Source organism: Aquila chrysaetos, chromosome 15, assembly GCF_900496995.4.
Source record: "Aquila chrysaetos chrysaetos chromosome 15, bAquChr1.4, whole genome shotgun sequence".
NCBI lineage: Eukaryota > Metazoa > Chordata > Aves > Accipitriformes > Accipitridae > Aquila > Aquila chrysaetos.
In genome coordinates, this window is record NC_044018.1 from 15846334 (window position 1) to 15859993 (window position 13660).

Below are 13660 nucleotides of genomic sequence, written 5' to 3' on the forward strand. Positions count from 1 at the left end.
GACCCTGCACCAATCCACCTACTTGCACCGGCCACTGGGCCCTGCCTGGAGCCCCCCAGATTTCCTTTCCTTTCACCTCTGTGTTGTATTTGGTCATGGTTCAGGGAGAAGACTGTGTGCTCAGGGAGTCTGGTGGCTGCTTTCACTGGTTAATAATAAAAATTATTTTTAAAATTGGCCCAAGGAGAGTGGCATAAAAGGACATTAGAACTGATGAAAATTTTGAAGAATTGACTGCTTTATTTGATGGTTTTTACTAATGACATTTCTGGTCTCGATGCCATTCTTGTAATTTTTCAACTTACAAAAAGTGATTGAACTTAATTTAGCTAAACTTTCAGCCATCTTAAGGCGTTTCAGGACTGCATTTTTCATAGCTGATGAGAAATAATAAATGGAAAAAGAAAATGGAATGAATGAATGATTCAATGCAGAGCATTAGAAGAAATTCCAATTTCTGAAACATAGGTATTTAGAAATGAAATAAATAAGAATGAAAGAAAAACCAGGTAATTCTCCTGTATGAGAGCCCTGAGAATTTGTAATTACTCAGTAGTTTTATAGAGAAATGACACTAAAAATGTAAAAAGTGTTGCATTGAAAATATGTTTTAGATTGGTACGTGGAATTTCTTGGCTGTATGTGAAGAAACAATGAAAGAAATAGGAAGGTAATTTAAAAAATAATAGAGGCAATTGCTAAATTATCACCTTTACCCACTGAGGTGTGTGAACTGCGTCAGGTTATGGGAAACACAGAATAGGGTCTGTTGCCCCTACTGTGGCTTCTTTGTTGCCATCAAATAGACCTGCCCCAAATCTTAAATTTCATTGTTTAATATTAGAAACTGACTCCATATTTGACCATGTGAGTAAGCGTGACCTGCTCTTCCGATTTGCTGAGGACCAGCTCACTAAGCAGAACAGAGATGGAGATCCAGCTACATTTAGCTGGTTAAATTTAGGCATCTTATGTTTGGCATTTAGCTTTCATTTGATCAGAATTATTTCACAGGATGTGCTGTCTTTCTCTACTAAGGCACATGCCAGCATTCACTTTACTTCCATTAACATATCACTCTTAATCAAAGCCAGTGTTCAGACCTCTCTGCATCTTGTCATCTTACCAATCATTAATGCCGTTCACAGGACCGTTATTTTTGCCCTACTTAGTATGCCAGATAATTTTGCCTGGGTCCTTCGAGACCCTAGAGGGACACATCCCTGCTTTCCGTCTGCTTGCTGAAATCTGCAGGACTGCAGGCCATTTGCACTCCTCTGCGAAACCAAGCACTGGCGGGAGCCTTGTCTTTCAGAAAAAGGCAGACTTTTCATCGCATTAACAGTAGGACTGTGAAATTAAGTATCTAGTTATGAAAGGCCAAGCTTGGCAGTGCCCTTAATCCAGTTGAAACTATGTCTGAAATACTGTTGTTATTTTGGCCTAAGTGATTAAGCAGTGCTTGGAGTCTTGCATTAGGACAATCAAGAAATAAATAATGATTAGGATGTGACAGAAAGATCTTGGATTTATAATCAGTTAAGGCCTAAAATCGATTTAAACCTATAAACCCAATTATCTCCAGACCAGAATTCTTCATTTTCAAAAGACTAGTCTTGTGGTTTAAGTTTGTTATCACTTTGTAGCAGTGAATGTTAGTTGAGTTACATGAAGATTTTAATTACAGCCAGAAGCTTATACATGAAGAGATTAAAATAAAGAAGCAAAAATGGGCTGTTTAATATATTTTATCAATTTTAAGGATTCTCTTAAAGCACTTGATCCTTTTTCCTCAGGTCACTGTGTTTACATATTTTTCAAAATTGTCTCTTCATTTCTCATTTTGGGAGCAAATTAATTTTTTTTAGGGATACGCTTCTGATTTATATTTGTCAGTGCACAAAGCCACAGACCCATTGCTGGCAACATTTTCCTAAGTTGAAAGTACATTTTAATAACTGAACTCTACATACCCAATGGCAAGGAAGTTTGTGCAAATTCAATTTTGCTTGACAAGTATAACAAGATTATAACTGTGGAAATTACTTTAATGGACACAGATTTGGTGGTTTTAGACAGAAAGTTAATCTGGAGGAAATCTTTGTGGAGTTCAGTGGTGATAAAAAAATTTTATTGTGAAGCACAATAACATCTGTTTGCAGTTTCCCATTTGAATTTATCTCTTCAACCCTTTGGAATTTGCTCCATGGGAATTAGGAGGATTAAGCCTTTTTATATTATTAATTCTGCAAGGAGTTCCTTTCATTCTCTATTCCACATAGCTCTGTCCCTACCTTGCCTATGCCATGGTACTTGAGCTTTCAGGTCTTCAGATTTAACTCTTCAGGTTTAACTCGGAGACTACCTTTTTCTCCCTCCATCCCATCTCCCCAAATTTATCATCACCACCCCTTGCCTAATCATCAGATTCACTTTTCATGTCAAATCAAAGGACATTCCCATGGTCAAGACCCTGTGGCAGTGCAATTATGTCTTGGGCTGTGGAAGAGCGATTGCAGGAAAACCCACTGGCTGTGTCAGGGTGCAGTTACCCTGGTCTAGAGCAGGTCTGGCTGAGAGCTATATCATCCAAATAGAGTGCCAGCTGTTGGCTTGGGATGGTCTGGTTTTATTCTCATTTTTCCTTCTTACAGAATTGATTTTGGTCACATTTGCCCATATAAAAATTGTTACCACCGTTGGTTGCCATCAGTGGTTGCTAAAAAAAGGTAAGTTCTTGTGCAGAAGACTGCAGATGGGAATGTAAGGTGTGGGAGGAAGATATGGAAAATCAAAACAGGACGACGACAGAGCTGGAAAATGTGAGATAAGGAGAAGAGTTTGGGAGGGCAGGAGGATGTCAGGACAGTGAGCAGCTGGGAAAAACTGCATGGAGTAAGGCCAGGGAAGAAGATAATGGGAAACTGGAGGGACCCTGAGCAGGAACAGGAGGAAATACCATGAGAAGAGCAGAAAGTCTTGTGGATGCAATAAGAAGCAGATGTGGTTTCCTTTTCATGATGGAAAATGTGTACATGTGACTCACTGAAGGCAGATTTGCAGGTAAATGTGACTCAGATCTGCAATCAAGTGAGTTAATTTTTCCCAAGCTGAAGTTCTGCCGGCTGCAGCATCCAATCATCTCTGGCTGTGTCTAAAGTATTTGGAAGGCATTTCTGAGGCTAGCTGCATTTACCTGCATTGTATCAGGCCAGCAACTTGCAGTGCCTAAGATCTCTGTGTGGGTCCAGCCTGTCCTTGCGATCACGTTATGTGAGGATGTTGGGAGGATCACGACGTTGGGTGCCCACAGCCTGATTAGTGTTTTGTTCTGCAGCAGGTGGGTTTCACAACAGTCTGGGTTTGGCTCAGTTTGGATGTACAGGTCAGTGGAGACCATGCCAGGCTTCACATCTCTCCCAGGACTGGCTAGGTCATGTACAGCATAGAGAGGGATCCTTCCTTTCCCTTTGCAGACCAGGTGGACACATGACATCACTGCATTTCCTCATGGCGTACACCAGGTTGAAGGTCTGAATTTCAGACCATTTTTTGTATTCTTCTGTTATGGAGCTTTCCTTGAGGATTTTGCAAGATTTCTTCCCCTGGGATGTTCCCTCACCATGCAATGTAAAGTGGAGTTCAACCCAGATCATCTCACTGAGGCAACTGAAATAAATTTGTCTAGGTATCATCTGAAATCACTGTAGAAAAAGAGGCACCTTCTGGTAGTGCTTATGTATTCTGTAATGGGTAGCTAGGACAGGCAAGGTGCTCTCAGGTTAGACTTTGGGGATGGTCTGCATCTGCTAAGGTCATCTAGAGAGACGTGAGAAAGACTGACTTCAAACTGACTGCCTAATGCAGACTAGATGCCCGACTGTACGGTTAATATTTGGTGAGATAAAGCTCAGTGTACAATATGCATGCACATTTATTTATAATTAGAGAGTTTATTTCAGTTTGTCGTAGCAACTCTATTAGAAAAATGTGTGGTTTTGTTCCCTATTGTGGCATCAGAAACAGATAGCCTTACATTTTAATGGAAATTGGTATTACGTTTAAATTTGTGGAAGATTAGATTGGGTCTTTTCCAGAGGTACGGTCATTTCTTTAAATCTGCTTGGTACTTCTGAGTTATCATTGTTGAAGGTCAAACAACCACCTTCCTCCCTCACAACTTCTATTCTTCCTGAAGGTATAACACGTATTAAACCACAACATTTTGGGAAAAGTGTTTGTATTATTCATATCAGATTGTTTGTGAATAGTAAGTAATTTTTCTACAGAAAGATGAATTACTTACGGACTAGACTTCTCTATGAGCTCAGATTTCTTTATTCTTAGTAGGAGTTCTCTAAATAAGAAATGCTGCTTTGCATTGCTGTCTGTTATACCAAACACGGGCCTCTTCTGAAAGCATTTCTTCCAGCTAAGTATTAATTCAACAGACATTGATGTATTTCTGTTTTCAGCACCTTTTTTGAGATTTGTAAAGGCAAACAGCTAGTCCCTTTAGGCTCCCGTAATGGTCAATGGAGAAAATTAGGCACTTTTACGATGCAATTCAGTTGCCCTGTTGTAGACATTTAGTTGAGAATGAGATAAATCACACCCTGTCAGTGACTGTTTCTCTCCAAGGGAGTATATACTACTAGATCATAGACATTCGGTTATGAGGCCACCCTTGTTTTGAAGATGTGTTATATATACATATATGTATCTATATATGCTCTGTGTGTGTGTATATGTATGTCTACACGCACTTATCATATATGTAAGTTGTCTCTTACTTTGAATATATGCTTGAATTTTATAGTCTTACTACTTCTGAAGCATAATTCCTTGGTCATATCCCAGACTTTTCCTTCCTTTTTCTATGCAACTGTATGATCAAGCTGAAATCCGTTCTTTTCTTGGTGAGATGAAAAGCTCTCCTTTCATATGTCTTTGTGCAGGACCAGAGGTCACCCCAGCCTCTGGGCAGGGGGGGTGGAAGGTAGAGCAGGGAAGCTGCACAGCTGTGAAGCTGTGACCAGCACTGACTAATCAGAGAGTTTGAGGGGTTTACTCAAGGCTTCCCATGGGCAGAAGGGAGACAAAAGCCCCTCAGGCTCAGGAAAACTAACAGCTGAATCAAGAACTTGGATTTTTTTTCTTAGATTTAGAAAGGAGCTTCCATCAGAAAGATGCTGGTATGTTTTTGAGCTGATCTGTCCTACCAAGAGTGCATGACTTGAAAGGAGATTTCAAATCAGTTTTGTCTTCTATCCTTAACTTCTTAGGCAAGATTTGAAGCACTATGGCTGATGCTAACTTCTGAATTGCTTTCAGACTCTTATGACTGGTACTGGATCAGGGCTATTTGCTGTTTACAAGTCAAAAAATATTTGGGACATCTATTGTTTGCATTTTTTTTGCATGTATATTGTGTCTGTAGGTAAAGGGCAGGTGTCCAAGGACACAGCATCTCTCTCTCTCCTCAGGCTAGCTCCTTCAGAGATGTAGGGAGAAGGGAAGCCAGAGCAGGTATTTGTTTTCTTTACAAAGAAATCCGTTAACCATGCAATTAAATTAAATGCCTTGGCATGCTAATGAGTCTTTTCTTTCCCCCCCTGCATCTTTTTAAGACATTCCTAGTCTTCCTCTTTTTTCTCAAATGTCCAAATGTGCAAATAATTAGTCACCTCCGTCTCCTCTGTTGAGGTTCATTAACCATTGCTGGGTTGTAAATTGAGATTCAACACCATGGTTTCCTGAAGTCAGAGCAGGCTGAGTCATTAAAAAACAACTGAGTACACCATGTGGTGGGATGTAACTTTCTGATCCTGTCACAGATAAAAACTCCTTTACAGCACTCATTAATGACTCATGCAGTGTCTTTGATATCTGGAGAGTTTGTGGGCATTTTGGTTACTGTTCAAAATACTATCAGTTGTGAGTACTTACCTTCTTAATATTTAGTCTCTTGATTAAAATGTCCTGTTTTTCTGGTAAGGAAAAAAGCCTGGAGGACTGGAGTCTCTTCTCAGTTGCTAAAAGCAGCTAATCCAGAAAGCCTTTGGTGTTTTTCTTTCATTGCATCAGTAGCAGAAACTCTGCAATGAGTTCAATCTTTCTAGCCAAGCGCAAAACCAGCAAAAAGGTCTGCCGCATGCCCTTAGATGCTTTTGCAGCACCCAAGCAGTCACTGGCTGGCGCTGTCTGCTTTTGCATTGCAATTTGTGCCTGTCCTCAGCAATAAATTTGCAGATTCACCAAGTTTCATGCATTATACATGAGACTAAATTACCTGGCCCTCCTCATTCACCCCCTCTGCCATTATTTCTGTCTCACGTACTGTGAGTGATGTCTTGCAACATCTCACTCTGTTCCCATTTGCCACACATATCAGATCAGCGTGTGTGTGATCTCCCGATCACTTGTATCCAGCAGGTGACATCTCAGGGCCAGAGAGGCCATGGTGTCGCAAAGCCTGGAAGGAGCCTTTCTGGAAAAGCATCCTGAAGTTATGGAAAAGTTAATCTATATTTTTAAGCTCATTTCTACAAATCAGGTTCTTCAGAGAAGGAAATTGCTATTGTAGAAATATTCTTTGGCTTTTGTAAGTAATGTGTTGGTATCTAAAGCGCCTTTTTTTTGGTATTAGACTCTATGATGTTCTTTACACCTGTGTTTCCCTACCATCTGGAGTGCCAAGCTCTTATTCACCTTCCCTTTGCCTATAAGCAAGCAGGTAATCAAAAAGAGGCACTAAACCCACAGAGAAATGGAAATTGTCTCCAGAAGAGAGAAAGCTGTGGGTTAGCTAAGGGAGCTGAAGAGAGCAGGGAAGAGGAAAATTGGAGATAAGCTTCTGTATCCACCTACCAAGTCCTTGAATCCTTAGTTCCTCATCTGTTTGGGGGAAGAGATGTAAGGTAGGTAGCCTCATCCAACCCTACTGCTAGCAAGAAATAACAGGGACAAGAAGACATCCCTCTGTGCCTATTTAAGCCTCCAGGATGAAAGAATGCATTGAAGACTGGATGAAAAAAAAAGTAAATTTCTAAAAAAACCCCAACCAGTAACTCTTGAGCCTCTCAGCTAACAGGAGCAAGAGAAGGGACCTGAAAGGGGATTGAATCTGCTTCTGAAGAAACTCTTATGGGGATGGAAATGGTCAGTGACTCCTCAGATACCACTCAGAATAACAGCTACTCCTTCCATGAGCACCACAACTATCCCAGCCCCAGCCCATTCATGCCGCCTGTTTTCTGCTCTTCGCAGACCTCCTTTTTCCTTGGGGGCTGGAAGGCTTAGTGTGACACCATGCTAAGGTCTGAAGGCAGAAACCCTCTGCACAGAAGCTTGAGGGACACAGAAACTTTGAGTCAAGGAGCTGGTCTGACATCTGGGGAGAAATTGGGAGGAGTAACAGCAAGCAAAATTCAGGGAAAAAAAAATTCCTTCTTCTTGGAAATGCTCAGAGATCTGTGAGATAGACAAGGGAACATCCTCCAAACCCATGGCGCTCACAACCTTGCTCATCCAGCTGCTTGTGCTCATCCCTGTGCTGAGCAGGAGACACGAGTTCAGGTCTCCCCTGCGCTCACGGCTCCTTTGAGCTGCAGGGGCTGGGAGAAAAGCAAAGTGTTCAACCTGTCCTGCAAAACGAGCCTCACAGCCAAGGCGGCTGTTTTCACGGTGCTATTCTGATGTCACTCAATTCCCCTCTTGAAGTCATCATTTAATACTTGTTGCTATAACAACCTGTTAGTCTTTTTTCGCTATTACTCATGCAACACAAATGCCTACAGGTGTGTCACTGTTGTGAAGTTCACCTTTAAAATGTTGATTTAAAAATATCTCTCCTATGCAATATCTCACTGGGACAAAGCACACAGATTTACGGACATATTATCTTTGAAGAAAAGCCAGCTCCAACTCATCCTGTGCTGTCTGAATCAAAAAATAAGTAAACTAGAGGAAAGAGCATTCTTTGAGTGAACCAGCACTTTAGCTGAATACTTTTCTCTTTTATGCTCAATATTTCCAAAAGCTTTTTCAAGAGTTCATTTTAACCACTTAGCTTCTGTTTTTAAAAGTCTCATTCTGTGTATGGGAGTTCAAACAAAGCACCTTTGACTATTGTGGTCAAGCCTGTGGCTTTCTGTATTTGTATTTTTTAAGGAATGGTGATAAACAGAGCAAGTGCCCCCAGTAACAGGGATTGGTGATAAACAAAGCAAGTGCCTTAAGGAATAATGCCCGTTTTTCCAGGCATTATTAAGCTCATGTGAAATATATGTCGCTTTGGTAACACTAAAGACTAGCAGGAAAGATACCAATACAACAGGTCATACTATGGATGGGAAATGCCTTTCAGTGGGGTTTGAAATGCTGGTGCTGGTTCTGGACCAATAGTTAATCACATGGGAGCAATGAAAGGGTGTAAGAATGACAATAAGCCAGACAGATTTAATCATCTTCTTGGAAATATCTTCAAACATTCTGGGTTGTAAACAAGCTCATTGAAATATTTATGGTCTTGCATTGTCTCTTACTGCGGTGGAGTATGACAGCTGAGGGGATCCCATGACTGTGCTGCCACAGACCTCAGCACTCATCTCCTGCTCCTTTCCCAGTCACACTCTGACAGCAAGCACTATACAGCTTGCTAACAGAAATCTAAAACAAATGGTGCCAACAAGCACGGGTTGGTCCCTCAAAGATGCCTTTCTCTCTCCTTTGACTATAGGAGAAGCCTAGGGAGGTAAGTCTCTGGTTTCAGGGCCAGATGGAAGTGTGCAAAGCTCAGACAGGATTGTCCTGGCCTTGGTGGCTTCTACCTGTGGTCTGGAAGCAGCTACAGCTGTGCTAACTTTTGCAATATTATCCTTTAACTGATGCAATACATGTTGTCTGGGTGTCAGAAGTTTGAGGGATGAGCGCTGTAAAGTAACCACTTCCATGAAATATGCACAAGCTTTCAGACACAGTATTTTTTAAGGGTTCATTTGTTATTTTGACTTAGAGCTCCCCCCCCCCCCCCCCCCCCCCCAATTTTAAAATGTATTTTACAGTTTCCAAAGCTTTTGGAGCTCAAGCAAATTTCAATTTTACTTCACTTTTCTGTAAAGGGGAGCTATGAAGTGCTGGGAAAGAGGCATCAGTTTGTCCCAGTGAAGCTGGGTACATATGTGAAGCTCACCTGGATTACACTGGGAGTCCACTCCCCACTTGCATCCCTGGGGGTGCAGATCACTGCTCTGGTGACAGGCATACCTGGCAGGGGATGATTGACGCACAGGCAGCCCCTGTGTCCCAGCACACAGCACAGTGGTCAGCCTGGAGGTTTTTATGTGGCGATGTTCAGATGAACCCTGCTTCCAGCATCATTCACTCTTACGTCTCTAGCAATAGATTTGGCTCATGTCTTACCAAATATAGGTGGGATAAACTCTGCAGAGGGGCTTCTGGGATGCGTCATAAACAATGAAAGTTAAAGCCTCATTCTTTTGTCTATCAAAAAAAAGTGTTTCCTCATCTCCAGAATTCATGGAAGCAGCTTATGAAGTCATTCCCAGATTTCTCCTGTGTGAGGTTCATGCTCGGAAAAGAAGTAAAAGTAAGGATAAGAGGCTTAAAGACAAGTCTAATCTCAGAGGGGTAAAACTACCATTAATGGCTTCATTCTTCCAGTTTTCAGTCAGATAAACTTACTTTACAGTTTAAAGATGGTGCTCCAGTCAGGGACTTATGAACTATGAATCCTTTCTTTTTTGGTTATAGACAGATATTTCAGAAAAATGCCATGGAATCAGTCCAAGAAAACATATTAAATAGATGGAAATATCAAACAAGTGTACAAAACAGTCTTACGCCTCAATGAAAATACAGAGTTCAGCTTGAGTCCCCATGTATTCATGTAACACTAGTTTAGCTACAGGATTCATGACTCAGTGTTTCTACTGTCAGGTTTCTGAAATGTGGGCTGACAGCACTTAGCTTGGCCAGTATAATATCACAACATCCAGAGTAAATGACTGCTGAAAGTTTTTTCAGTCCTAGTTCAGGATCAGGGAAAGAAGCTGTGGGAGAGCTGGTATTGCCTGATTGCTGCATCTGAGATTAAGACTTTTAAAATTCTTGTTTCCATGTCACTATTGCTTGAGCAAGCTGTTCTTGCTCGTCTCCGTTTTTCTTCAGTTACATGATCTGACCTCAGTATTTTGTGATTAACATTGTTAGCACCGTAATTTGCCTGGGAACCAGGGAGGATGGTGAGATTTGAATGGCAAGAGAAGAGAAGCAAAGTACTCAAGAACCCACACATCAATGATCTGAGCACAAAACAAATGATTGTCTGAGCTGGGCACATCTAGGTGCCCATTTTAGCCAAATCCTTCCCCAGGTTGTACACCCCACCCCAAAAACAACCCCTCCACCTCTGGCTTTGATTGACTTACTGAATAGCCAGGGATTTGCAGCACTTCTTTGCTACTACCTTAGGAGGCACCAGGAGGATGCAAAATGCTGCAGTGGCCCTATTGCATCTTTGAAACATTTTACATCATTCTGGACTTGAGACCACATAGAGATATTATGAGACCTCATGAACAGGGATTTTATTAAGTTAGGGGAAAGGAGGAAGGACAATAGTGCCCAGCTGATGGCATAGCCTTGGCCATGTTGGCTCCATGGGGTAGACAGGAGGGGGGCTACAGAGAAATCAGGAGCCTTGCTTCACTTGCTTCATGTGACAGGGAGGAAAGGAGCTGGTGAATGGGGATGCTGAGCAACTTCAAGTATGATGTCAGTCTCTGTTGTGAAGCTGAGATAGGCTTACTATATTTTCAGTACACTTCAGCTCTAAAAATGAGGCAGATCTCTGTGGCATGACATCGGAGCATTAAAAAGGGTGATGGTCAATCTCTTTCCGCGGCTGAAAGTGTATTCCCTATTTAGGTGCATGAGAAGCCTGTCAGAAGAGCCCTTACTTTGCAGGTGAATGTTAAAAGCTGTATGCAGAGAAGGAGTGTCTGGGGAAGAGTGCCCATGGGTGATCCCTCTGCGTGCGCCAGGCAGGAGCAGGTCCAGGGGCTGGCTGCAGCAGTCAGTTTTCTTGCTTAAGGCATCTCATCATCTTTCTCTGAATTACCAGGCTGCTTCTCCTTCTACAATAGGTGTTAAATTATGCCTGAATCAGCTATACATTACCTGAAACTCAGGTAAAGGCAGCACTGTGGGTACCAGTGCCTCTGTGAAACCTGAACTTCACTGTTTTGGAACAAACCCCGCAAACACTCCTTCCTTTTCTGTTTGTAGCTCAGTCCTCACCAATTCATGTCCCTCATAGTCATCAAAAAGAAACACTGAAAGGAGAACGATACCTCATCTCCAGGTATGTGCCTGTTAGACTATGAGCATACTACTGCTTTCTCTCTCAGTTCTCTTCCACGTATTTACAAGTATTTCTCCCTGTTTGATGAATTTCTCCGTTTGCTGTTCTCAGATTGTCAAAACAGATTGTGACTCTCACAAAAGTATTGCAAGTAATTGCCAGATATTGTTTATGTGCTGTACTTGAGCTGCAGGTTAATCATTGAAGATCCTTGTGAAATTTTGATTAAACTTTATTTCATAACTTTAAAAAAACCCTGCTCGGACTGGAAGCACAGATCATGTGGTAGGTTATAGTTTACATTCATGGCCCCATTCACAGTAACAGGTACACTCAATACTCTGTAATATTAAAATCATAGAATCATTTATGTTAGAAAAGATGCTTAAGATCATTGAGTCCAATTGTAAACCTAACACTGCCAAGTCCACCACTAAACCATGTTCCTAAGTGTGATGTCTACATGTCTTTTAAATACGTCCAGGGATGGTGACTCAATCACTTCCCTGGGCAGCCTGGTCCAACGCTTGATAATACTTTCAGTGTAGAAACTTTTGCTAACATCCGATCTAAACCTCCCCTGGTGCAACTTATGAAAGATCAAAAAGTATGAAAGATTTTTATGATAAACTGTGTCATATTGCTATAATGTGCTATCAGTTGACTTAATAAACCTTTAACAGGCCCCTAACATATATTATTTCTCCTGGACAGTGTATGTTGTGAATGAATATTTCATGAGAAAAGGGTGTTGTGGTTAAACATGCAAACATGCATTTGTTGGTTTGTTTTGGGATTTTCTGCATGGTATAACTGTGATAAAAAGTAGTCAGATTTGTATTGCTTGCTATGAAATATTTATTAGTAGTTTTGATTTTACCTATAAAGGTTGTTTTTTTCACAGTAAATGTTATGTACGCAGTAATAAAAGCATCATAGCTACTCTTGAAAACTAGAAGCAAAATTTGGCTCTCAAATCAGTAAGGGTTCAGCCATGGATGTCACCAAGAGCAAGGAGAGACCATAGGTTAGCATGCTGCTAGGGATTTTGGAGTCAAGACTGAAAGGGGCTGATACTTCAAGTAGAGGATCAGAAGCCGGGGTTGTCCCATCTCCTTGTGAACACAAAACTGCCTAGTTTCTTCCAGGCTGGGTGACTCTGACAGCCAGAGAGGACTTGTTGCTGTTTTACAAAATGTGCTTGAAATTAATCTCTCTAATCTTTCTCTTCCTAAGATCAAAACATTGAGTAATTTCCCAGCCCACAAATGTTCCTTCTTCATTGTCTATTAACTTTCTTTAGCCCATGATACCACGCCTTCTGGTGGGCTGGTACCACTTCAAGCCATTGACTATACTCAAAGAGTATTCAAATGGCTGTGCTCTGTCTAGTTTTGAGTTACCTTTAGACAGTTATGGTGAAAGAATTGGTGCAGTGACTGGAGGATATCTATAGAACATGGACATTTTTTCACACTGATCACTACCTCCATCACAAGACTTTCTTTTCTGTAGTTCCCTACACTCTATAATAGAAAATGCTAACTTTTTACAGCTTTTTTGAAAAATTATTTTTTAATAATTATATTCCTGTTCAAGAGCTTAGAATAACTTGAAAAGCTGTAAACTGGGATCCTAGGCATTTTTTTCAAGAGATAACATTCAATTGCCAAGGCTGCTGCAAGTGTACATTCTTCCACTGTCCATATAATCTCTTTCTCTTCTCTAAAGTATATTCCTGTTTTCCTCCCACAGCAAGGTTCATATTTCCACAATATGGGATTACCCTGTCTGATGGATTGTTTCTAGCCCTTTAGATATATTAACCCACAGATATATTTCTCTCTGTCCTGGTAGCCAATGTTACTAGCCTCTAAGACAATCCTTGCACACTGATGAAAAATACACTCTAATCCCTGAATTTTGGGGGAATTACAGGTACTCAAAGGATATGTCTGCCAAGCACATAACATACTGCTGGTGTGGTCTATTAAATTATCAAAATCCTCTAAGATTAATCAACTGGCTTTAATGGATGCAAGAAATCTTATTGTATTATGGCAAAGGGTTACATTCTCAATTAACACTACTCAAAACAAAATCACTAAAGAAAAATAACAAAACATAGTGTGTTTTTGCTTCTTTTTTTGGGTGTTTCAGATGGTTGGGAACAACTAACAACCTTCACTCTCTTAGGCTTGATGTCCCTGGTGAATTTTTAAAGTTACCCATCTGTGCTTTTGTTTTTCTGGAATTACCCTGCCTTGCCAAGCT

General features: G+C 41.0%; 1 long non-coding RNA gene across 1 annotated transcript in view; it reads left to right on the plus strand.

Moving 5' to 3' along the window:
- LOC115351146 overlaps window positions 1–13660 on the plus strand; it is a 72651-nt gene that overhangs the window by 52199 nt on the left and 6792 nt on the right. Inside the window, exon 3 of the long non-coding RNA XR_003926709.1 lies at window positions 11311–11386. This is a non-coding gene — a long non-coding RNA (uncharacterized LOC115351146). The remainder of the gene's footprint in view (window positions 1–11310; window positions 11387–13660) is intronic.